This window comes from Apodemus sylvaticus, chromosome 5, assembly GCF_947179515.1.
Source record: "Apodemus sylvaticus chromosome 5, mApoSyl1.1, whole genome shotgun sequence".
Lineage (NCBI taxonomy): Eukaryota > Metazoa > Chordata > Mammalia > Rodentia > Muridae > Apodemus > Apodemus sylvaticus.
In genome coordinates this window covers 137,257,765-137,280,826 of record NC_067476.1, presented here as the reverse complement: position 1 = coordinate 137,280,826, position 23,062 = coordinate 137,257,765, and the positions used below count along the sequence as shown (strand labels likewise).

Genomic DNA, 23,062 nt, shown 5'->3' with positions numbered 1-23,062 from the left:
TCCACTAAAACAGTATTTTGCCTTCACAACTGTTGATGCTGATTCCTGGTGTGTCAGGATTCCTGGTGTGTCAGGATTCCTGGTGTGTCAGGATTCCTGCTGTGTCCGCTTGATCTTAGCAAAGACCCCTCTCAAACTCTCAGCCCTCTCCCCTCCATTACATTGGTCACTTAAACATAGTTGTTTTCTTTGAGCATCTGGCACAGTCTCTGTTCACCCTGAAAACATTCCTATGCCATGCTGCCCAGTGCGATCTCCTCACGGATAAACGTGTCTGGTAGTGTAATGAGATCTGGGCAGAGTGTCAAAAAAACCCCGTGTCCTGTTGTGTGACACACACACACAGTCGCCTGCATTTCATGTTGCCCTAGAAAGTCACCAAACAAAGATCGGGAGATCCTTGACTTCTACTCAAGCCCAAGTCTCTACCCAGCCATACAGACTCTGACCAATGGGATAACAGCAAACACATCACAGGCAGAAGCTGGGAAATGACGTCTACCTTTGGGTCTTCGCTTCCTTCAGTTCAAGGAAGCCCAAGGCTGGCAGTGAACCCAGGCTGGCTTCCTGGAGGATAATGGATCTGTGATGAGATCATCTCTCTCTCTCTTTTTTAATTTATTTTTTATTTTCTAAATTCTTTGTTTACATTCCAAATGATTTCCCCTTTCCCCGTTCCCCCCTCCCCATATGTCTCATAAGCTTTCTTCTCTCCACCCATTCTCCAATCACCTCCTTCCTTTTTCTCTGTCCTGGTACTCCCCTACAATGCTGGATCGAGCCTTTCCAGGATCAGGGCCCCTTCCTTACTTCTTCATGGGAGTCATTTGATATGCTAATTGTGTCTGGGTATTCAGAGCTTCTGGGCTAATTAATATCCACTTATCAGTGATTGCATTCCATGTGTATTCTTTTGTGATTGGGTTACCTCACTTAGGATGATATTTTCCAGTTCCAACAATTTGCCTAAAAATTTCATGAATTCATTGTTTTTAATTGCAGAGTAGTATTCCATTGTGTAAATATACATTTTCTGTATCCATTCCTCCATTGAGGGACATCTGGTTTCTTTCCAGCTTCTGGATATTATAAGTAAGGCTGCTATGAACATAGTGGAACATGTGTCCTTATTGCATGCCGGGGAATCCTCTGGATATATGCCCAGGGGTAGTATAGCAGGGTCCTCCGGAAGTGTCATACCCAGTTTTCTGAGGAACCGCCAGACTGATTTCCAGAGTGGTTGTACCATTTTACAGCCCCACCAGCAGTGGAGGAGTGTTCCTCTTTCTCCACTTCCTCACCAACACCTGCTGTCCCCTGAGTTTTTAACCTTAGCCATTCTGACTGGTGTGAGGTGAAATCTCAGGATTGTTTTGATTTGCATTTCCTTGATGACTAATGATGTTGAGCATTTCTTAAGGTGCTTCTCAGCCATCCGAATTTCTTCAGGTGAAAATTCTTTGTTTAAATATGTACCCCATTTTTAATAGGGTTATTTGGTTCCCTGGGGTCTAACTTCTTGAGTTCTTTGTATATTTTGGATATTAGCCCTCTATCAGATGTAGGGTTGGTGAAGATCTCTCTACTTCCCCAGCTGACATCAGCTGAGTGGATGGTAGAGCACCAGGCACTTGAAGGAGACGTTTGAGGGAGGACAGGCAAAGCCACATGAAGCTATGCTGTCCTACAAACCAATCCACTGTGGCTGTTTTGAGTCACTGGGTTTTGAGACAATCCCCCTCCCAAGAAATGCTAAATTCAGTCCCTGTTTTTGGAAGGGACCCTCTCCCCTCTCTCCATATCCAATTCCCTACCCTCTTTCTTCTCTTCCTATCCTATCCATAGTTTTTTTTTTTAATTGAATATCGCCTTCATTTACATTGCCAATGATCCCACAGTTGTTTAGACAACCGTTGCATTAGGAAGTGGAACTCATGGCCACGAGTAAGAGTCACCTTTCATCCCTTAGGTTGGGTCTCTCCGGTGTTGTGGTCATGGAAACTAGAGACTTGATATGGTTCTTAGTGAGTTCATCACCAAGTGAGGAGGGAGGTCAGAGGTGCTCCTAACATTCTAGAACAAGACAGGCAAAGGAGCTGAGGTCCTCCTCTTTCTGGGCCTGGTGTGCCTCCCTTGGGAGCCTCTTTGGTCCCTCTTTCCAGTGAGTTTCCCTTGCTGGTTGGCTCTGAGTGGCGCCCTGGGTGGGCTGGGCAAGGGCTTGGAAATCTAGGGCTCCCAAGTCCAGCCCTCCTCCACCACAGCCTCACTAGCACCTCCTCTGACATCTGGTGCCTCCAGTTCTTGAGCCTTTCAGAGAAACCACTCAGTTGTCTTGAGCACCAGAGCGCCTGCTAAATACGTCTCCTACAGCCCATCTATGTATCTGATGTAGTTCAGGGTTTCAAGCACCTCAGCTCCTGAGTTAATATTTCTGCTTGTTCTTATTTGGGGGAAGTTAAATTTATTTAGTTTTTATTTTGAGGCAGGGTCTCACTGTGTAGCCCCAGTTGTCCTGGAACTCACTATGTGAACCAAGCTGGCCTTGAATTCACAGAGATCACCTGCCTCTGAATTCAGAGTTCTGGAACTGAAGTTGTGCATCAGGGGAGGTTGTTTTATTTTATTTTATTTTATTTTAACAAGAAGAATAGCAATGTCTTTAGTCGGCTATTATCCCAGGCCCTTCCATCAGAGATCCAAGTGGAAAAATACCCTGGTACTGGGCAGAGCCTCAGAACGCCAGTTCATTAGTATTTTAAATGGAAAAACACTGCTTTGAGGGGCAGAAGTGTGCCAATAGCATGGGTTCTGAGACCGTCGCTGGACAGTCCGTGTCTCCCATGAAGGGGCTTGGCACTCTGGTTTTACAGATGTGCTCGTCACAGTTCAAAAAGCAACAAGTGGTGTATTGAACAAAGCACCGAGAAGCCACTGCGGGCTGGGCAAGCGGCAGGAAGGGGCAGCACAGGAGCCTGACCAGGAAACCTAGAAGCAGAAAAGCAGGTGGGGGTTGGGAGCTCAGCCCGCTCTTTCTAAGGCTTTTAAGGTGGAAGTCACACTGCCAAATACTTGCCCCCCACCCCCTGTAGGCCTGTGCTCAGAGTCACTTTCTCAGAGGGCCCTCTGCCCTCCTATGACTGATCAGTTATAATCTGCCTCACCTGTGCTTGTCTGCCAGCCTGGCAAAGAATGACCGACACTCTGTTGATATATCTAGTTGGAGCACCTGCCGACCCCTGTATCCTATGGGGTCCTGGATGAGGTGAGGGTACCTGTCTTCTCCCTCTCTTGCCTAGAACAGTACCCGGCATACAGTAAAAAGTTGTAATGTAAACAAACATGTAAGTGGGTGGTTGCACGTATCCACAGTTTTCCATGACAGACACAGATGGGAGCTGCAGTCCTGAAGGGGTCCCACAGCCCACAGAGTAAATACTCCGCAGATGCCACCGAGGTGGCGCTTTCTCTTCGGGAACCATTTCAGTGTCCACGATAATAACTCCCTCCTGGGAGGTCAGGGGGGATAGGAATGGGGAGGATACATAGTTCTCTTCAGGGGAGTGAATTGTTACCTTCAAGGCCACCATCTGTCTGCCCACCATATCCCTATGGTCTGCCTACAGGCCTAGCCTGGACAGCGCGCACCCTGGAAGCTAGTCTCCCCTTTAATTAGCAAGGAGCACAAGCAGGCTGGGGAGTGAGGCGGGGTCAGGCTCATAAAGTCCCTGAAGGATCTCATTCTCCTGTTTATTTTCCCCAACAATGTTCCCCTTTCCCCAGAACAGGGTGGGGGCCCAGTCGGCCGCAGGCAGGGAAAAAAGCCTTAACCTCCACCGCCCGCTTCACTCGGGACGGGACGCTGCAAATGACTTGCACTTTTCAATAATTACAAACTTAATGAAAAAATAATCTAACCCCCAAATAGGCCAGGGACTCATGGCTGGCCGCGGCGGGAGCCCCGGGCAACTTCCAGAGTGAGATGCAAGGAACAGAGGTGCTCCTGGGAGACAGTGGGCAAGGTTTGCCTGGAGACTCCTCCCCAGAATTAGCCTCCACTCCTCAGTGCCTTTTGGACTGGGCTCAACTGTCTCAGCCTGTCTCTTCGAGCTGGTTTTGTTCTGCCCTCCATGAAGCAGCTTCCCCCAACCCCCAACACAAAGGGAAAGAGGAATAGGTCTGGTTGTATGCACAGAGCTAGGGATGCATCCTCAGTCTCTGCTGAGGCTGTCGGAGGATACTCCACATACCCTGCACCCCACCTAGGGAAGCAGGTACACGTGCACCCATTTTCCTTCCAGACCTGAATCCCAGCCCTGCCTGTCTCTTTAACTGTGCATGGAGGACTCCAAAGGGATCTGGTGATAGGAAAGGTGATGAACCCCTACCTCTCTGACAGAACTGATGTGCACTGCACATCTGCAACATATAGGCTGTGTGGGGTGCTCCCTATTCTTCACTCTAGCCCTGTATGGTAGGTGGTGGTACTGACCCACTTTGCAAATGAGATAGAGTGCAACGTTCTGGAGGTTGTAAACTTAAGGCCTAGGATCAAGGCTGGGCAGTGAGAGAGGCCTGCAGGGAGCTTTGTGAGCACCCAAGGGACCAGGCCTTCCATATTTACTTTCCTGTCCTCAGAGCCCAGAACGGAACTTGACATACAGATGGTTAATACAATAGTCTGGGTGTGAGTAAGAATGCACGAAGAAGTGGAGTCCTAGAAGCGACTTCCTAGGTGTGGTCCTGACTTCCCTTCCCAGTTCATAAGCTCTCAGCTTCAAAGTGCCTGAGAGCTACTGGGGCTTCAGAAGCCGGGCTGAGAAATAGGACTCCTTTGAAAAACAAGTAGGGAGCCTCAGCAGGTCCTTGGTAATAGGAGTTCCAAGCTGGGAGAGGGATGGTCTTCTTCATCTTCATGGATTAGAAGAGTTAGCAAAGGTCAGTGAACCTTTGTCCAGAAGGTCAAGCCATCTCTAGATTTTTCTCAAGCTTGTTGTGTTTATTTGGCTGGTGGCTGAGAGTGCCAGGCTCAGGCTAGCCAGCCAGGCTCCTAGCTTGCATGAGGCAAATCCACAAAGTTATGGATCAAGGATCCCAGAACATGGTGTCTCCACTAGCAGCTTACAGAGCTGGAATGTCACGGAATCCTTGAACAATAGATTCTTTGAAACTTGCAACTCTAGAGTCTTAGAAGTACCCATCTTCAAAGGAGAATGTAGGAATATTATCTTAGACTAGAGGTGGGTGTAAAGCGTTTATTGAGTGGTTGCTATGCTCCAGGCACTATATACAAATATCAGCTAATCTACTTCCCACCCTACCGGGGCACTCTGTGAGTTGGCAGCCACTTGAATGCCCATGCATGGGAAACTGAAGCACCAGGAGGGTATGCAACTACCAAGGTCCCAGCCAATGGGTAGGGCTCATAGTCGGCAAGGAGTATTTTTGTTTATTTTTTTGCTTTGGTCTTTGAGACTATGTTATGGAGCCCAAGCAGGCTTCCAACTGGCTACGTGACCAAAGATGACTTTGAACTTCTGATCCTTCTGCCTCTACCTCCCCACTCCCAGGATTACAGGCGTGTACTACTGTAACTGCCCGCAGTTAAATCGAACGGGTTACCTGGAAGGGAAGCTGGGGATGTATGGGAAGGTGGCAAAAAGAGATGGAGACCAAGACAACATTGCTGTTCAAGGTCTCAAAGTTTAATGAAGAACTCCCAATATATATAGGCAGGGGAAAACTCTTCCCCCAAAAGCTGGAAGCGTCTCAGCAGTTCAGTTGCTCCACAGGTGGCTAGAGTTTCTCAGGAAACTGCAGGTCCTTGAAGAACAATGGGCTTCTCCTTGGTCTGAGCACTCCACCCTAGGTGGAGGAGATTATGGCTGACACAGGAGGTCTCGCTTAAAGGCTGGGAGAGGAACTTCACATTGATCAATGTCAAGTTCCTGCCAGGTGGCATGGCACCCCAATAAGGCTCTCTACATAATACCATACCACTTTTTAGGTTGGGTTGTGGATCAAACCCAGGGTCAATGTATAATACTAGGTGCTCTAGTTTGACCACAATGTCTAGATCTTTGGACTCACCCCATAGGCAATGGTCTCAAGCTCAGTCTTCTACACAGTGCATGTTAGAACTGGGGTCTGTGGAGGCGAAAGGCAGTTTCCCCAAAAGACAGAGTGTCAGTGTTCAGAGAGAGAAATTAAGAGTGGACAAAGAAAGGGTCAGGTTGGCAAGGGTCTGCTTGTGACCCACGGAAGAGAGCATGTCTGTGGTCACCGGTCCCCACCTCCATCAGCTGTTGCCTCTTCCATGCCCCTCTTGTACCCTCGTGGCAAGCTGTCCCCTCCAGACTGGAGGTCCTATCTATACTGCCCACAGAGTTTTTAGAAGTTGGCCCATAAAGCTAGCTTTGTGTGAGCAGTCTTTCCTCATAGATGTGCATTTTCTCTGTGGGATGCACTCTATGGGGGCTCAGAGTAGGCCTTCTGCTCACCGTAGGCCAAGGAAGATGAGGCATTAGACCTGTGAAGTGATATTCACGGAGCTCCATGTCTAGAGACGGGTGAGTGATGGGATCCTCAGTCCCTCAGCTCCATCCATCCTGTGACCTCTGCATGATCTCTGCAGTGTGTCTCCTTAATCCCTGAGTCTGACAGCCAGTGGTAGATGGAGCCCTCGGGGGCTAGCCTCAGACTGAGCCCTCAGGGGCTAGCCTCAGACTGAGCCCTCAGGGGCTAGCCTCAGACTGAAAGCAGAAGCATGTGGAAAAGACACCAGTCTGTACAAAGTGATGGTTCTCAAAAGAATCCAGACCTGCGCTTTCATGACTCTTCTAGAGTGTTCACAGGTCTAACTCTCACGAATGTTAAGACATCACCTATCCTGCTCACTCCGGGGGTTTCCCCAATTCCACAGATCAGGTGACACACCATTGCGCTGAGAGGAGTACAAAACATTAATGCCAGAAGTTCACTCACAAATAAAAATACCCAAATTTATTAATGTAATAAGTTGATTACATTAATTCAACCCACATTATGCACTTTCCCTTTTGTCTTGGGTTTCAATGTGGATTATATTTATAAATATTTCAATATTTATCTTAATGATTGAAATTCTTTAAATGTTTATTTTTATTTTCAATTATATCTCCACTCCTTCTCTGTGTATAAGTGTGTATGAGCACATACATCTCTCTCTCTCTCTCTCTCTCTGTGTGTGTGTGTGTGTGCGTGCACATTGTCCATGAAGGTTGGAAGTATTGGATCCTTTGGAGTCTGGGTTACAGGTGGTTGTAAGCTGCTTAACACTGGTGCTCGAATTGAACTCCAGTTCTCTGCAAGATCAGTACATGCTTTTAATTACTCTAGTTCATGACTGAGATTTCTGTTGCACTTAAGTTTTACACTCAAACAAATGCCTCATTGTCATACGTAGAAGTCCCCAGATCAAAATGGCAAGATGACTAAGGTTAACAAAGGCAGTGGAAGGGCCTAGATTCCAAGGTTACCACCCTATCACCAGGCATGTAGACAGGTGAGAGACTGGACTGGGGTAAGGGCCAAGTACCCAGACCCTCTGTCCCCAGCATCTAAGGCATTGTCTCATTCAATGGGAAATTTTCCATCAGCTTTCTGTCACACTCCAAGTAAAGGCCAAACCTTTTCCATGGCCCACGCCCTGTGCCATGCCCTGTGAGGGCTGATCTGTCCGTCATACCCTGGCCCAGCTGGCACTGCTCCTGTCACAGTAGCCTCTTCCCATTTCCTCAAAGTGCCCAGCTCTTTTCCACCTCAGGGCCCTTGCACATGCTGATCCCCCTGCCTGCCCATCTTCCATCTTGTTGGCTATTTCATTCCACTTTTCTAGTTTTAAATTTATTTATTTATTTATTTATTTATTTATTTATTTATTTATATCCGAATGCTGCCCCTCTTCCCGGTCCCCCATTGGAGAGTTCCTTCCCCCACCCTTGTCCCCCTCCCCTCTGAGAGGGAAGCCCCTCCCTGACCCTGGTATCCCTCCTCCCTGGTGCATCAGGTTTCTGCAGGATTAGGCGCATCCTCTCCCACTCAGGCCAAACATAGCAGCCTCAGCTGCACACGTGCCGAGGTCCTCGGACCAGTCTGTGTATGCTCTTTGGTTGGTGGCTCAGTCTCTGGGGGCTCCCAGGGGTCCGAGTTGGTTGACATTGTTGGTCTTCCTATGGGGTTGTCATCTCCTCCAGAGCCTTCAATCCTTCCCCTAACCTCCACAGGGGTCTGGCTCAGCCATTACAGACTAAGATCATCACCTGTTTTGCAGGTTCTGAGCTCCCTCCCCTCCTCTCTCCAGCCACTAGGTACCATCATTCCACTCTCCACACCCAAGAGATCAACTTTTTCATGACCTTTGAGAGGAAGGAAGGGAACCCTGCTCAGGCAGCCAGCTCAGCATAGCCTTAGCCACCTGCAGGGAGGGTAACGGGTGTGGTGTCACAGCTAGATTGCCCTCACAGTCCTCAGTTCCTTTCTATAGGTGGCACCATCAAGGCTCAGAGGAGAAGGGACTGACAGAGGCCCACAGGGGGCCAGAAAGTGCTAAGCTCAGCAACTGTCAGTATCATGACAGTTCACAGGGACAGCTACAGAGACAGGCTGGAACTAGAACGCAGTGGCCAGTGCTGGGCCCTGCTGGCAACCCACCATTCGTCTTCTGTTACCACACCACCTACTCCCCAAAGCCTCCTCTCCCACCTTCTCTGTGTGCTTCTGTCCCTACCGTCTTTGCTCGCTGCAGGAAGAGGACTCTGAGGTAAAAGTCAGTTTGTGGTAGCTTGCTAGGCCAAGTGCCTTGGGATGCCTCTGGTGAGGAGTAAGGATGAGGGAATCAGGGATCATGGCAACAAAACTCACAGCAGGCTCCAAGCAAGCTGGGGAGCTAGGGTGGTCCTCAGAGTCATCACGGCTTGGATGTGAAATGACCTCCATAGAGGGTTTGGCCCCCATCATCTGGTGCTAGTGGGAAGAGGCCCAGACCTTAGGGAGGTCAGCGTAGGGAGAAGAGCTCAGTCTTCAGCAGCATGCATGTGAAGGTAGAGTCTGCCCCTGTCCCTGTCCCTGCTAGCTCTTCTTTATGGTTGCCTGAGGTGAGCAGTTCTGCGTTTGTCATGCCATCTCTGTTCTTGTCACTGGCATACAACAGGGCCACGCGATGACAGACTGAAGCCTCAAAATTATGCCCCAAACACAAGATCCCTTCCTTGAAGTTGTTCCTCTCAGGTATTTTGTACTGGTGATAGAGTGAGAAGTCCTTTACATAACCTAATCGCCAGCCACGGACCACCCGGGAAGGTAATGCATCCTTCAGCAGTGCTAGGGCAATTCCCAGCCAGGAGCCACCTACGGCCATAGTTCCACAGCTGGCATGGGTTTTAGGGGTGGGGATTCTGAAGGGCCCCAGCAGCCCTTCAGCTCATTGCATGGCCTCTCCTGGTTGGACACTACTCTCTTCTTGGACATCTAACTGCATATGATATCCAGGTTCCCTCTTATCATTCCTATAGCCACCCCAAGAGGAGGCCATCCTTACTTTACAGAAGAGGAAACTGAGGCTCAGTCTATTAAGGAGTATGCTGGAGAATTCTATAGCTGGGTGTTAACCTAAACATGGGACCTCAGGCTCCTACTTTGGACTTTTCTAAGAGCACCTTTCTTTAGACCACCTTAACCTTAGAGTCCCAGAAGTCACGGGTTCTGCCCTTCTGCAGCCTGTAGACCAGGGAGGAAATTAAGACATCTAGAAAGATGACAATGTACCATGAATAGTGAATGTGGCTCTGAGAAGTGACTTGAAGCAGCGGAAGGCCACCTGAGAAGACAGACATGGAGTTCAGTTTCAGTGGTTGACAGATGATGAGAATGTTCCAGAAGGGGTAGAGCAGAGGTGATTCTAAACGGTGACAACGTAGATGTAAAGACAGTATGAAAGAGCAAGATGCATTAGGAATGGAAAGTGGCCTGCTGGGCAGGGCTAGGTGGGGAGGATGGAAGGGCCGTGCTCCACTTCTCTCTCTCCTTAGTATTATATGAATGAATGAATGAATGAATGAATGAATGGTTTTCTACAAATGAGGGTAGGTAGGAAAACCAGAGAAAGGCCAGTGTGACTAACCAGGTGAGAAGGGGTGGACCTAAGCACGCAGGACACATGGAGATGGAGGAGGAAGAGAGAGGGGGCGGGGGCAAGGAGGAGAACAAGAATATGCGCCCCACAGGGTTCACGACACAGAGCTTCCCTAGTACATCTCAAAATCTAAGTTGTACCGTGCATGGCAACACATCCCTTGTCCGGCAACTCTTCTTTTCCCTGTTATCTCTGAGTCTCGCTTAAACTCTGCGCCACTGCGAAGCTTGCCCGACCACTGCCTCTTTCCCTTTCCCCGATGGGCCTCTTCCTTCCTGTCTCAGTTGGAACTGTGATTTCCATCCTGTTGCCAGATATTTCCTATCCATTCACATTGAGGCAGTGAGAGGCAAGTGATTGGAGAGGAGAGAGGAGGCGGAGCTAAGAGAAGCAAGGGGCGGAGAGAGGCTGGGTGGACCGGAGGAGCAGAGCAGAGTAGGAGACACGGATATCCGGGTGACTTCAGACATATTTCTGTTGTTTTGGAGAGGTTAGAAATATTGGGATAATACTTTACCATTGTAAGTTGGCATTATGTAATTGGGAGTTTCTTATACATAAATATATTTGGTTAACTATTCAAGTTTAAAGTCATGCTTTACTGGATATATGGAAGGAGGAGTGGGTGCTGGGCAGAAGCGTGGGGCAACCAATTAACACATCACCATCCACAGAGTCAATGCTCAAGCCCAGCACACTACAACTCCTGAGTGTGTCTGGGGAAGACAACCCTCCCCTCCACCCTTACCCAAGAATATACTGGAGCTGGCTATGACAGGCTGAGCACAGGGCCACATGCTCAACACAGGTGAAGGCTTTCCCCAGTCCACCCATTGCCTACTCCCTCACCCTCACGGGGCAGCATCTGGTTGGAACTGGGACTTAAAGTCTGGGTAATTGGAAACAGAATGATGTCACTGAGGACAGTTCCTAAATTCTCACAGAGAAGACAGCACAGTTGTGCATTGAGGGGCTTGAAAACCCTTCATCAAAGTTGCCATTAGAACAAAGGCTCTGATGTAAGAGTTTGGACCCCACTGGAGCAGAGAATCCAGGGAACCAAGCTGTCCCAGTGTGCTACACAAAAGCCCGCATGCCCTTGGGGGAAGAAATGGTTCAGGCCCTCAGGGGGGAAGTACACTGCCCTCTGGGAAGCATTCATCAGCCTTGTGTCAGGTGACCCTTCTGCTGGCAGAGAGAACTGGCCTTCACACAGGGGGCCTTACTGGATGGAAGGCTCCTGCTGAAGCTTCAGGGACCATGAGGCTCCCATGTGTTATTGGGGTGAGCTTTGTCTCCATTTCTGGGCTCAGCGTCCTTCCGAATGGGCTTCACTCTGAGTCTCTAAGGAAGACAGATCGGCTGCCTGAGGATGCAGCCACCACAGCCCAGCAGTGTCACACTCTGAGAAACCACCCTCAGGTTATACTGTCCACAGGCAGAAGGGGTTCCCCAGACAGAATCCAGTCTCTGAGGCAGGGATGGATTCCAGGGCAGGATGCCACCAAGTTTCCCATGAAGGCACATCTGCTTGGCAGCCTGTGGCTTAGCCATTACAGATGAAGCATGAGCCCCAGAAATACAAAGCCGCTCTCACCATAAGGAAGAGGCAAAGGCCAGCACCCAGACCGAGCCTGCCTGGCATCGCAGCTCAGTCTCCAAGTGCTCTGCCATTGGCCTGCCAGGCCACATCTGTTTGAACTTGGGGCATGGCACTGGGTAATTAGAAAGATGACATTGCCAAGGGGCCTTCCCTGACACCCTCTCTGACAGCCTGACACTCAGTGGCCTTGGCTTGAATTAAAGCCACACTCAGAGCAGACACATTTGGGGCTATCTGAGGCGACAGAGGAGCGGGGGTGGGGGTGGGGTGAGGGGAGCAGCCAGCGTGGGTGTGGAGGACTTCTAAACAAACAGCCAAGAGGAGGAAAATGCTCCATCCTCCCCGGGCTTTGTAGGGCTACCCTGAAACCATGATAAGTAACTTTTGTCCTTTGTGTGCTTTAACCTTAGTCTTTTCAGCAACTCCAGGAAGCTGGTGCTACTATTGATCCCCCTGGCTGGGTTGTAAAAGAGGTACCATGTAGCCTCCACTCAGTCCAGAGTTCAGTAAACTCTGTGTTAGTCAACTTTCCAGTGCTGTGACAAAATGCCAGAGACAATCAACTTAAAATGCAGAAATGCATATTTTGACTTACAGTTCTAGCCCGCCATTACTTAGTGTCGTTAGTTTGTGCTTATGGTTGACAGGATCGTATGTGGATGCGTAGAAAGAAGGGTGCATATAGAAGTGGAAAGATGGATGGGTAGGTGCAAGGATGAATGCACAGGTGGAAGGTAGATGACTAGGTAGGATGTTTCACTGGATATATTTTGCATTCATGGTTAACTGGCTGGTAGATGGTAACTTGATAGGTGGTTAGGAGCGAGGATGGACATGTGGATAGGTGGTAGGTTTGGGAGGCAGTAGGTGATCAGCCACGAGGGTGGAAAGGCAGGAGGGTGAGTTGGCGGCAAGGTCAAGGGTGGGCAGAATGGCGCTCTGAGAAACACAGATGATTGTCTTTGGCCTCTTGGCCACCTCTTCCCAGCTGCCTTCTCCAGTGGAAAAATTGAAAATCATGGGCCCTGGGAAGACATTCCCCTGTGTGGTCTGTTAATAGAGGCCCAGAAAGGCCAGCCGAGGTTGTCAGCTCACCCCATACCAAGACCCTGTCATTAGCCGCATTCCCCCTACCCTGCCCTAGAGTGGAAGTATGAGCTGGTGGCCACTGAGGGGCTGGGCCCAGCCAGGCCCCTCATTAAGCCTTATTAAGACCACAGAGGGAGAGAAGATCAGGAGGGGAGCTTTCTCCAAAGGTCAGCAGTTGGAAAAAGAAGGTACAACCATGCTCTGGGGAGGACGCATGCCCTTGGCACTCTTCAGGGAATGCTGCTGCCTGGATCATTCTGAGCCACCCTCGCCTTGCAAGCCGGGAAAGCAAGGCGGAAAGATGAGAGAAGAGGGGTCCCCACAGAAGGCAGGGCAGAGCCAATCCTGTCTCCAGGCTTCTTGACTCAAACATCAATTAGTCTTGTCTTTCTGAGATTTATAGCAATGGGGAAGGAAAGGGATCTACACGGATGGGTTTCGTATTTTAAAGCATTTTCTGATCATGAAGCCATTGGGTCTCCTGTGTGCTGTTGTAGTCTGTGTCAGAGGGTCAGCATCACACCGTGAAATAGATGAATTGGAATGTATGTTCTCCTCTCGTTTCTGGGTGACACCAATTAAAGTAACACACATTAAGCAGCTGGCAGAATCAGGTCTGGGTGCTAGGAATGGCATAGAGGGGTCAAAATCCCCACCCTTAGAGGGATTACCTTCCAGAAGAGTTACACACACACACACACACACACACACACACACACACACACACACAGATGAAAGATGGTGAAGACAATAATGACAAGAGATGTGCGGCGACAGGAGGACATTTTGTTGTTGCTGTTGTTTTTAAAGAGATGGCCCAAAAAAGACATCTCTGGGAAGGTGATCATGGTCTGGGTAGTTAACTGCTCACCAAATGCTCTCCCCTTCACTCAAGGCCTCTCTCCATCCCTGTCTGATCTCATGACCCGTTCTTATCATCTAGATGGAAGCAGACCTGGGTTTTGCAGACCTGGACAAGCCTCCCCTATGTTTTCCTGCCCCCCTCCCCTTAACTGCTGAATGCAAAGATCTGGCCCCAGGATGGAATAGCCTCTGTGGAGGGGAGCCTGGGTCCCTGTATTATCAACTGGAGGAGGGCCACTCCTGACCCAACTCATCTATTACATGATGAGAAGTGCGCTCCGTGACGGGTTGAGCCTGTAAACATCTCAGGGACATTTGTCCTGTACATTCTATCATGGTGCTTGAAAGACAGGTGACAAAATGAGTCAGAACAGAGCTGAGTGGCTCAGCACATTGGGGAGATGAGAGACGGTCAACAAAACACAGAGCAAACAACAACAAAACAAAATGGTGTAGGAGGCAGCGAAGGTGAGGCACAGAGAAGCGGTCACAGTCAATAGTCTTGATTTTGGAGAAAGGTCAGTGGAGGGCGAGGGGACACAGACAGGGTAGAAAGGGAGGAATACTATTCGATTCATACTTTGGAAAGATCCTGTCTGCTGGGGATCTGAGCTGGAGAGATACAAGAGTGAGGAAACATGGCTGACACAACATGCAGTACCACAGTGGGAGGGGACAAGGCGGGGAGAGAATGCATGCTGGATCAGCATCAGAGGCTGGCCTGGTAGGCAGCTTGCAGAGGACAGGGGGAACTCCATATCCCACAAACCATCAGACAAACTAGCACATAAGCCAGTCTACACTAACAGAAATGTCTGGGGTATCCTAGATCCTAGCCTCTCCTCCTGAAGAACCCCTTGCCCCTCCCCCTCTCTCCTTCTCCCTCCCTCCCTCTCTCCCTCTCCCTCTCTTTCTCTCTCTCTCTCTTTCTCTCTCTCTCTCTCTCTCTCTCTCACACACACACACACACACTGCATTTGTCTGACGATGTAAGCTTATCCAAGGACCTCGGCCCCACCCACATCCTAGCTGACTGGACCAGACTTGGGCTCTTGACTGCTTAGATCATCCTAGCTGTCAGAAGATAGAGCTTGCTTCATTCCCATGGGAAGGGAGCTGAGCCCCAGAGCTCTTTCTCCTCAATGAAAACCCAAGGAGGATGGTTGAGTCTACAAAAACGAGGAACACACTGATGAGGTCAACCTCCCTTATCCATAGCAAGAACTCATGAAATTCAGTCTTCTGCCCAACTCCTCCATCCAGCCTCTGTGTCCTGCAAACCCCATGGTGACCTGCTCCAGAAACCCTTCCACACTTTATAGGATCTCCTGAGTGTCTCAGCCACCCCAGTCTAATCCCTGCTTACTATGTGACTTTTCCTGGGGAGATGTAAACGCAGCTCTTCTCCCCAGACAGGGCACTGACAGTAAACTGAACTAGCAGCTCGCCTCAATCTTAGCTTAGCAAATCAGTGAGCTTATTTGGGTTACTTATGGAGTGAGGATAAAGGAGTAATTTACAGGAGTATGGTGACGTACAGGCTGCTGTCACTGAAAAGTTCACCCCATCCATGACAACTGCATTCCTGGAACTCTCTCAGGTCATTTCACTGGTCAGAGACTCTCCTCTCCCCAGCTATTATTGTTGCCTTTAGAATCTAGGGGAAGTCTCGTGGGAATCTTGTAAGTTTCAGGAACTTCCTGAGACTTGTGAACTCATGGACTTCCTTAGACTTGTAAAATCATTGATTGCCTGGGTCTTAGCATCCTTCCATGGAGGAATATTTCAACTAGAATGGCTAGGTAGCATCAGAAAATCACTATGGAGGAAACCACACCCCCTTGCCCACCTCCCTTTCACTGTCCTTCCTGTGAAGCAAGGCTCTCTTTGCACTGAGTGTCCATCCTGGGAAGGGCCCGGCTTCAGCTTAGAGAGCAGAACCAGTTCAGAGAAGAACCCCCTGCTTCTGTGCCCACCGTGCCAGATGCACATTTGTCTCTAGGCTACAGAAATTTTCCAGTTGCCAGGGTCCTACTGTAGATGCCAGGAGACGCTCCCCCAACCCCAACGGGGCCAGAGCCTGCCTTCTTTCGTGATTCCAACATCTGCAATGCTTTCCCCGCATCCCAGAGCCCTCCCCTTCAAATTCCTCCTGCTTCATTACTAGTGTACACACAACATGAAGAATTCAGCTGTCTTCATCATTTTCCATATTAGCTGACAGCCGGTTCCCACATGCCTGGGGGACACCATACCTCCTGTATACCCCCCTGCCATTCCAAAGTAACTACTTCAAATGAAGTCCAGTTGTTGAAAACCTTTGGTATTGGAGCCTCCACAGACCTGTCCCCTGGATGTCCTGCCTGGCTGGCTGGAGGTTGACTCATGTCCCAGCAGACACAGGGCTCAGGGCAGGACCCTACTAAGCCCAGACCCAGCCATAGTACTATCACTCATGAGTGGGAGACCTCCATTTTTTCCCTGTGTTGCCCAGAAAAGGAAAGAACGCCCATCCTGTAGCAGGTGAATTTGGATCTACACACCAGCTCTGCAGCTTCGAGTCCCCGAACCTCTTTGAGGCTTGTTTTCTCATTTGTAAAGCAACAGCAGCATTGTGACCAGGAGTCAAGAACACCGTGACAATGAAAAGAACTGACTCCCAGAAAGTCCTGCTGTGTGCCAAGCACTGAGCCAGTTCTGCCTCCCTGCAGCCATTACCTACTTTATACATAGGGAATGAAAGGGTCAAGAGGTCAGGGGTCTCCCACAGGGACAGGAAGGGGCAGTGCGGGAGCAGAACCAAATGCAAATGTCTGGAGTCCAGTGCCTAGAGCACATCTGCCTGCCCTGGTCATTTTACATCCTCTCTTGTCTTGAACGTAGATATCAGAAACTTGCGGCTTTGCAGTGTCCCAATCTCACTATTCAAGTGATGGGCATCAGGAGGGGAGGAGGGCATCACTGGCCACATCTTAGACAGATCCTGAATAAGAAGTCACAAGCTGGCAGGAAATGAGCCATCTCCCAGAACTCCAGTCTTGAAAGCTACTTTGTTCTTTATTCATCTGAACCAAACTGACTTTCTGCTAAAAGGAAGAACAAATTAAATCAGTTCCTAAAATAAAATTCCAACGTATCTCCTACAGATTAGCCCAAACAGAGCTTGATCCAACTAGCCATATCATCTTAGAATACTTAGGTTTATAAAGAGCGCTAATGTTTGCATCACCCTTGATCCAAAACCCCAGTGGTTATATTGAAGTACTATTTATGGGCCTTGAACCTTGAGTGGTAACATTTTATCCTTTGCATGGGCATCTGAGGGAGGTATGATTTATCTCCACCTTACATCTGAGGACGTTGACACAAGAGGTTAAGTGATCAGTAAGAATAGGAAGTGAGGCTTGAACCCAGACCCCTGATCTTTGGCTCTGTAGATGGGCCTTCATTTGACTCTCCAGGGAGCTGCTGACCCTCAGAGGAACAGCCCAAACCTCCAGAGTGCCTTTCATCCTAGGAGAGGCCCAACATGCTGCTGCTTGGTACAGGTTGCAGCTGAGCCACTCAATCACTGTGACAACTCTGGGAAGTCTTTGCCTCCTCTATCTTAAGACAGAATACACAGTACTCGCTGGGATTCTTCTGGAATCCCAGAAAGGAAACAGTGATGAACCTGCAAAAGTTACATCCACTGAATTAGTTTACTTCTATGACCACACCCACAATGCGGTGCGAAGTGGAGAGGGACGGCAGGTGCACCCAGATCGCTCACTGGTGGCGAAGGAAGACTTAAACAAAGTGGAAGTGGATGGAAAAGGACTCTTACAATACATCATGGTGGGTTTCTGTGGGAATGGGATGGGATAGTGGGTAAAATTTGTGGTACGGTGTTTCCTGGCTGTCTGAAGCTCTGACCTAGGAGTGGAACTACCAAAGCATGTCTGGGAGAGAGACAAATTGGCCCATGCTGTGTTTCAAAACACATTTTTGCTTTCAGAAAGTTTAGGTGTGTATGAGCAGAGAAAGGAGGGTACTTAGAACCGAGGAGCCGGATCCCCAGTCGCACCATCAAGATCACCGTCTGGAAAGCTGTGAGGGTGCATGTGTGTGATCCCAGCACCCAGGAGACTTTGGAGACAGAGGCTGGAGGTGGGAATTCAAGGTCATTTTCAGCTACATAGATTAGGATCATGACTAGCCTGGGCTATAATGGTCTCAAATAAAACACGAGGAAGAATGAATAGGAGAATAAGAGGGGAGGAAGGAGAAAGGAAAATCAAAAAAGAAAGATAAGAGAGTGGTTGCATAGAAAGAAGACTGGTGACATTTTTGTGTGTTTGTTTGAAGTGCTGGGGCATGAACCAGGCAGGGCCTTGTGCATTCTGAGCAAATGCTCTACCACTGAGCCACACCACCAGGTATTCTTTGAGAGGGTGAGGTGAGGAACACCCTTCATTGTTCTTGGACTCCTGAGGTCATCTGAACCTTGTCTGCTCGCCTGTCCCACCTGGAGGACTTTAAATCATTGCACATCCAGGCCAGTGTGTGAAGTCTGTACCTCTGGCTTGGGACTTGGTAGTCTGCTGAAGGTAGACATCCTGAGAACTGGCTTTGAGATAGCCTTCCATTTTGATTTCTGATTCCTGTTCCTGTCTATTTCCTGACTTTCTGTCCCCATTTTACAAATGAGAAATGGGAGGGGCCAGACGGTGAGGTAATCAGGACCTTCCTGCTTCCTGTGAGGAGCTCATCTCCTTCCTGCTTCCTGTGAGAAGCTCATCTCCTTCTCCACACTGTAGCATCCTTCTCATCCCACATCACTGCAGCCCTCTCTCTGCCAGGGAGATTCCTTCCTATGCCTTCTTCCCCAAGTCCCAAGTGCCCTCCCTGTTCCTCATTGACAAGACTTTGGGTATTTTGTCTCTCCAGAGTACCGTATTCTAGTGCCAGAAAATAACTTTAAATAGAAAAAATATGCCCAAAATTAGACTGGAAAACAGGAAATAAATAGAAAGGGGTTGGGCTGAACATCAGCCCCACTCCCTGGGCAGAGAGGCAAATATAATTAACCACCTCTGAGCACCTGGCTTTCAATCAGGAGAAACGGGGAGTAGACTCGCCATTCAGGGACCACAGGACAGGCCCATGTGGCTGACAGACAAGGGTAGAGGAGAGGCAGAGGAAAATGGAGTTTGGAAGGCTTCTTAGAGCCTGCTCTGGAGGACTCTTCAGCCAAGGGTATTAAGGCTAGGGAGTTGGGAAGGTCACACTTCAACTGTGGAGATCATTGTTGTGTCTACCTCCTGGAGTGCCACGGGATGCTTGTAGGGATGCTGTAGGGATGATGTGTGCCCTGCTTAGATCTTCTACGTGTCCACTGCTATGTGGAATTACACTCATTGCTCGGACTGGGAACGATGATGGAGCCAAAATGTAGGTAGCAGAGGCCCCCGGTTCTGGTTGTGGATCCGTTGGGATCTGCTACTGGAGGATTTAACTTAGAATTGCTTACAATTAGGATACTAGTTGTTGTGCCCACCAATTGTGCTGCCTTTTGATCCTAAACTAAGATTGCGTGGTATTTCCCTTCATGCCGCATTTCAACTGAGTTCCAGAGAAAAGGTACAATGGTGGGGCACCCCAGGCAGCCATGGGAATTTGGAAGTGTGGGGCTGGTGAGGCAGTGACCCGCCCGCCATGGGAACTTAGCAATCTGGGTGGAGAGATTTCAGAGCTCCAGGTCAGAGTCTCCATGAGAAGAGAACAAGGCTGACTGGAGCCATTGCTGACGATAGTGTGCATTGCATTTTTACATTTCCCACTACACCCTGCTACCTCTAGCTCATATATAAAGAGGTCCCATGGAGAAGCTGTTGCTTTGTCTGCCCACGTCTGCTTCCGGCTGGTGAGTGCATATACACGGTTGCCTGTGACGCTGCTGTCCTTTGTTAACTAACATCCCAATCCAGCTCCATCTGCTTTTCAGCATTATGGAAGACCAGTGGCTCTCCAAGAATCCTTCAGGCCATTGACAACAGTACAGAGCCATATTGGGGCAGTCATGCACTTGGTCGGAGTTTGACTTTCGTCAAGGATAATCCCTGGCTTTGGGCAGGAATCTGCCATTAGGACATAATAGGGAAGAAGGTTAAAGCAGGAATTTTTATCCTTGGGTGGAGTGCTAAGAGTGTACTTGACTATGGTCAAGGTTAACTTCTCCCAGATAGCCAGGATCCTGCTCCACCTAGGGTGGAGTGCTAGAAAGTAAAGGTTAAGTTCTTTGTTCCTCCAGGTCTAGGAATTCCTGAATTAAGCAGGTGACCCACCCAGCTGCTGGAGCAGTCAAGACGAGGACCTCCTAGAGAAGCTAGACAACTTCCACCAGAACTCAGCGGAGGGTGGGGGGGGTGGGGGGGGGGGAAAGGGTTTGCCCAAACTGTTAAAAGGTCTGGTGCCATTAAAGTTTCCGGCCTCAATCAGTGAAACATTGTCCTGGCCCTTATTTCTTTTCGCACCTTCCCTATCCATCCCTCAGCTTCTGTTCCAGAAACCCACTTCGTAATAGCTGCAGGCAGCTATGGAATCCAACAGACACCAGATTGAGACTGCTGAGGCTTGCAGCCTTGTAGACTGAGCTGTCAGGCTTTCAGCCTTTCCCATTGGGAGATAACCATTGTTGGGCTTTCCAAACTGCGTAACTTGACTTTTGGCGACTTTATGGGTTCCTTATTCTATCTCCCTTCTCTACCCCTATTCCAACCCCTCCCCACCCCTACCCTAGCACTAGGGAGGAGAGAAAGAAGGTTAAAGAGGAAAGAGAGCATCAGTATCATTAGACTGCTTCCTGCTGATTATGGGCTCCAGTCCCTTGGAGCAAGTTTGATCTTCGCAGTCAGGATACCCAATTTCTTCCCTTGATAACACAACAGCAGCAACCAGCAAGAGCAGCAGTAGCTGCAGCCCCTCTGGGGCTCTAGCATTTATATGTCCTTTTAAGAATCCCCAGAATTCCAAATGTCATACACTTGCAAAAACTATCTGCAGCTGGAAAAATCATGACCATGCTAGAACATGAGGCAAATCCTAGTCAGCTGCTGTGGACAATCTAAAGCAGCTCCACATCCCACACCTGGGATTAGAACAAAAACATATCCCTATAACATTTATGTGTTTAAAAAAAAACCCTAAAGTTCTCATTATAACGCCATACTGTAAATATCAGTTGAGTAAGCCTCTCTTTGATACAGATTGCATGTGTTCCCATAGAGGACTAGTCAACTTCTCTTCATCCATGTTTGCCAGTTGTGTATTTTTCCATTGGTCACTAAATGACACCATCCTCCTCCAGATTCCCCCGGACTGGCAGCCAGGTGAGGGGAGGTGGTTAGTCTTAATGATTTATAATAATTTGCCCATTATATGTCTCCATACATCATCCCCTTCACGCCCACGGCTATTTCCATCCTGCCCAACCCCAGCACTCCCACGACACATGGGGGATATGTCTCTAAACACGCCAGCTTCTTGGAGAACATGCACAGGTGTTTTCTGTTTGTAAACTTTGAATGTGCAGATATGCTTGGTGGTGAAGGTCCTAGATTCAGAACCAGCCCTGCTCAGCTGATAAAAGGGAACAGTTGTTTGTTTGTTTTTCTGACTGCAAAAATCAAAACGAGGCTCGAGGTATTCATTTCATCCATACCAGAGAAGGCAGACTGGTGAGACTTTTGTTGAATGTGACACAGACAATGAAGTCAAATTAGCCTCGGAAAAAGACAGAGAGAAACTATGCGGCGCAAATAATGTTGAAGTATCCATGTCAAACAACATTGACATGGATTAGGTGTTAAGGCATACAGGTCCAAATAGTCATGACATGGTCAGTGATCCTTTGTACAGCTTAGAGGACTCTCCTACAGATGTGACAAGGAAGAAATTGTTCAGGGTTGGAAATTGTGCCAAATAGAAGAACATTGCTGGTGGACTTCCAACGGATGAATACAGAAGACCCTTGATTCATGTCACTGAAAGACCTCTAAAAACACAGGGAATGGATGTGGCATTGGCAAATTGAAACATTGGAGAGCAGTAGAGCTGAAGTGGGAATTCACTATTGTCACCACAGAAACATGGCCACTCAGCAGCCAGGTCCGACCTGGGGATGGCAGAGGGTATGACAGAATTGGCAGGGCCGAGGAGCTGGCTTTAAGAGATGAGGTGCTGGTGTTCATGACAGAGATTACTGAGGCTATGTACATTTTAATAGCTACCATAGTAGCTATAGATTTGGTTCAGATAGATTTGAAAGAGACATCAATGATTGTTTTTCAGGAATGTCTGACCACAGATCCAGGATGGAGGCTCTGCTTTTCCAGAGCAGAACACCGGACACCATGCACACATCACCTTCTGAGAGGGACATATTTTTTCATCACTCAACCCCGAGATAGTCCATCCTGAGATTAGACCTGATGGCAGGGTCATTGGTGAAACTCCTGTCAAATCTGCAAACTGAAGATGCTGTTGCAGCTATGTTAAAAGGCAAAGCAAGTACACAGCACAGATATGTAGAACTCTTCTTGAACTCTACCTCAGGAGTAAGTGGTGGTGCTTACAGTAGCCGGATGCTAAGAGGCATGGGTGTGTCAAAGAAGTCTCATTATGCTGGCCCAGCCAGCCAGCAGCTGGATGTTGGTTATGGAGGTTGCTAAGGGGGCAAGAACGATATCAGTAAATATGACCAAGTTTTACAGGAAGACTCCAGTGATCTCCATTCAAACATTGCATAAGTAGCCAAGGAGCAACGAATTGCAACTACTAGAGTGGGAATGAAAGGGATGTCTAGCATGGTCGTGTGAGTGGTGGATGAGGAACATAATTGATTTTGATTGCTGATGATTTATTTTTCTAAAGAAAGTAGACCCTTCACTTACTTTTAACAGTTTTTCAATCCAGCCCTGTGACGCATGTCTACTCTCTTAAGTGAACACCAGTGCTGCTCGGAGGACCAAGGTTCAGTAATTTTGAACATAGCAGTCACCTAGGATGACGATACAGCGAAGTTGAGTGGACTGTAACTGTTAAGCAATTCCCAGATTTTCTCTAGCTACTGTAGAGCATGTGTAAGCAGTTTCGTGTGTTTAGGTTAAAACACCTGAATTGCACTAAATGTTGCTTTTATGCTGCATCACACCGAACACGTTGATGCACGTTGAAAGGACAAGCTTAGCAAACTCAGCATAGGAGATGTAACTACAATTAAAAGTGAAATATTTGGCATGTTTGTTAGTTTTGATATCATTTGATTACCTTAAGGCACATGATTTTAAAGCCTTTTA

General features: G+C 48.6%; 1 pseudogene; it reads left to right on the top strand.

The window, feature by feature from the left end:
• LOC127684959 (heterogeneous nuclear ribonucleoprotein H-like) overlaps positions 1-22,513 on the top strand; it is a 28,013-nt pseudogene extending 5,500 nt beyond the window's left edge.
• Positions 22,514-23,062: the final 549 nt, after the last annotated feature.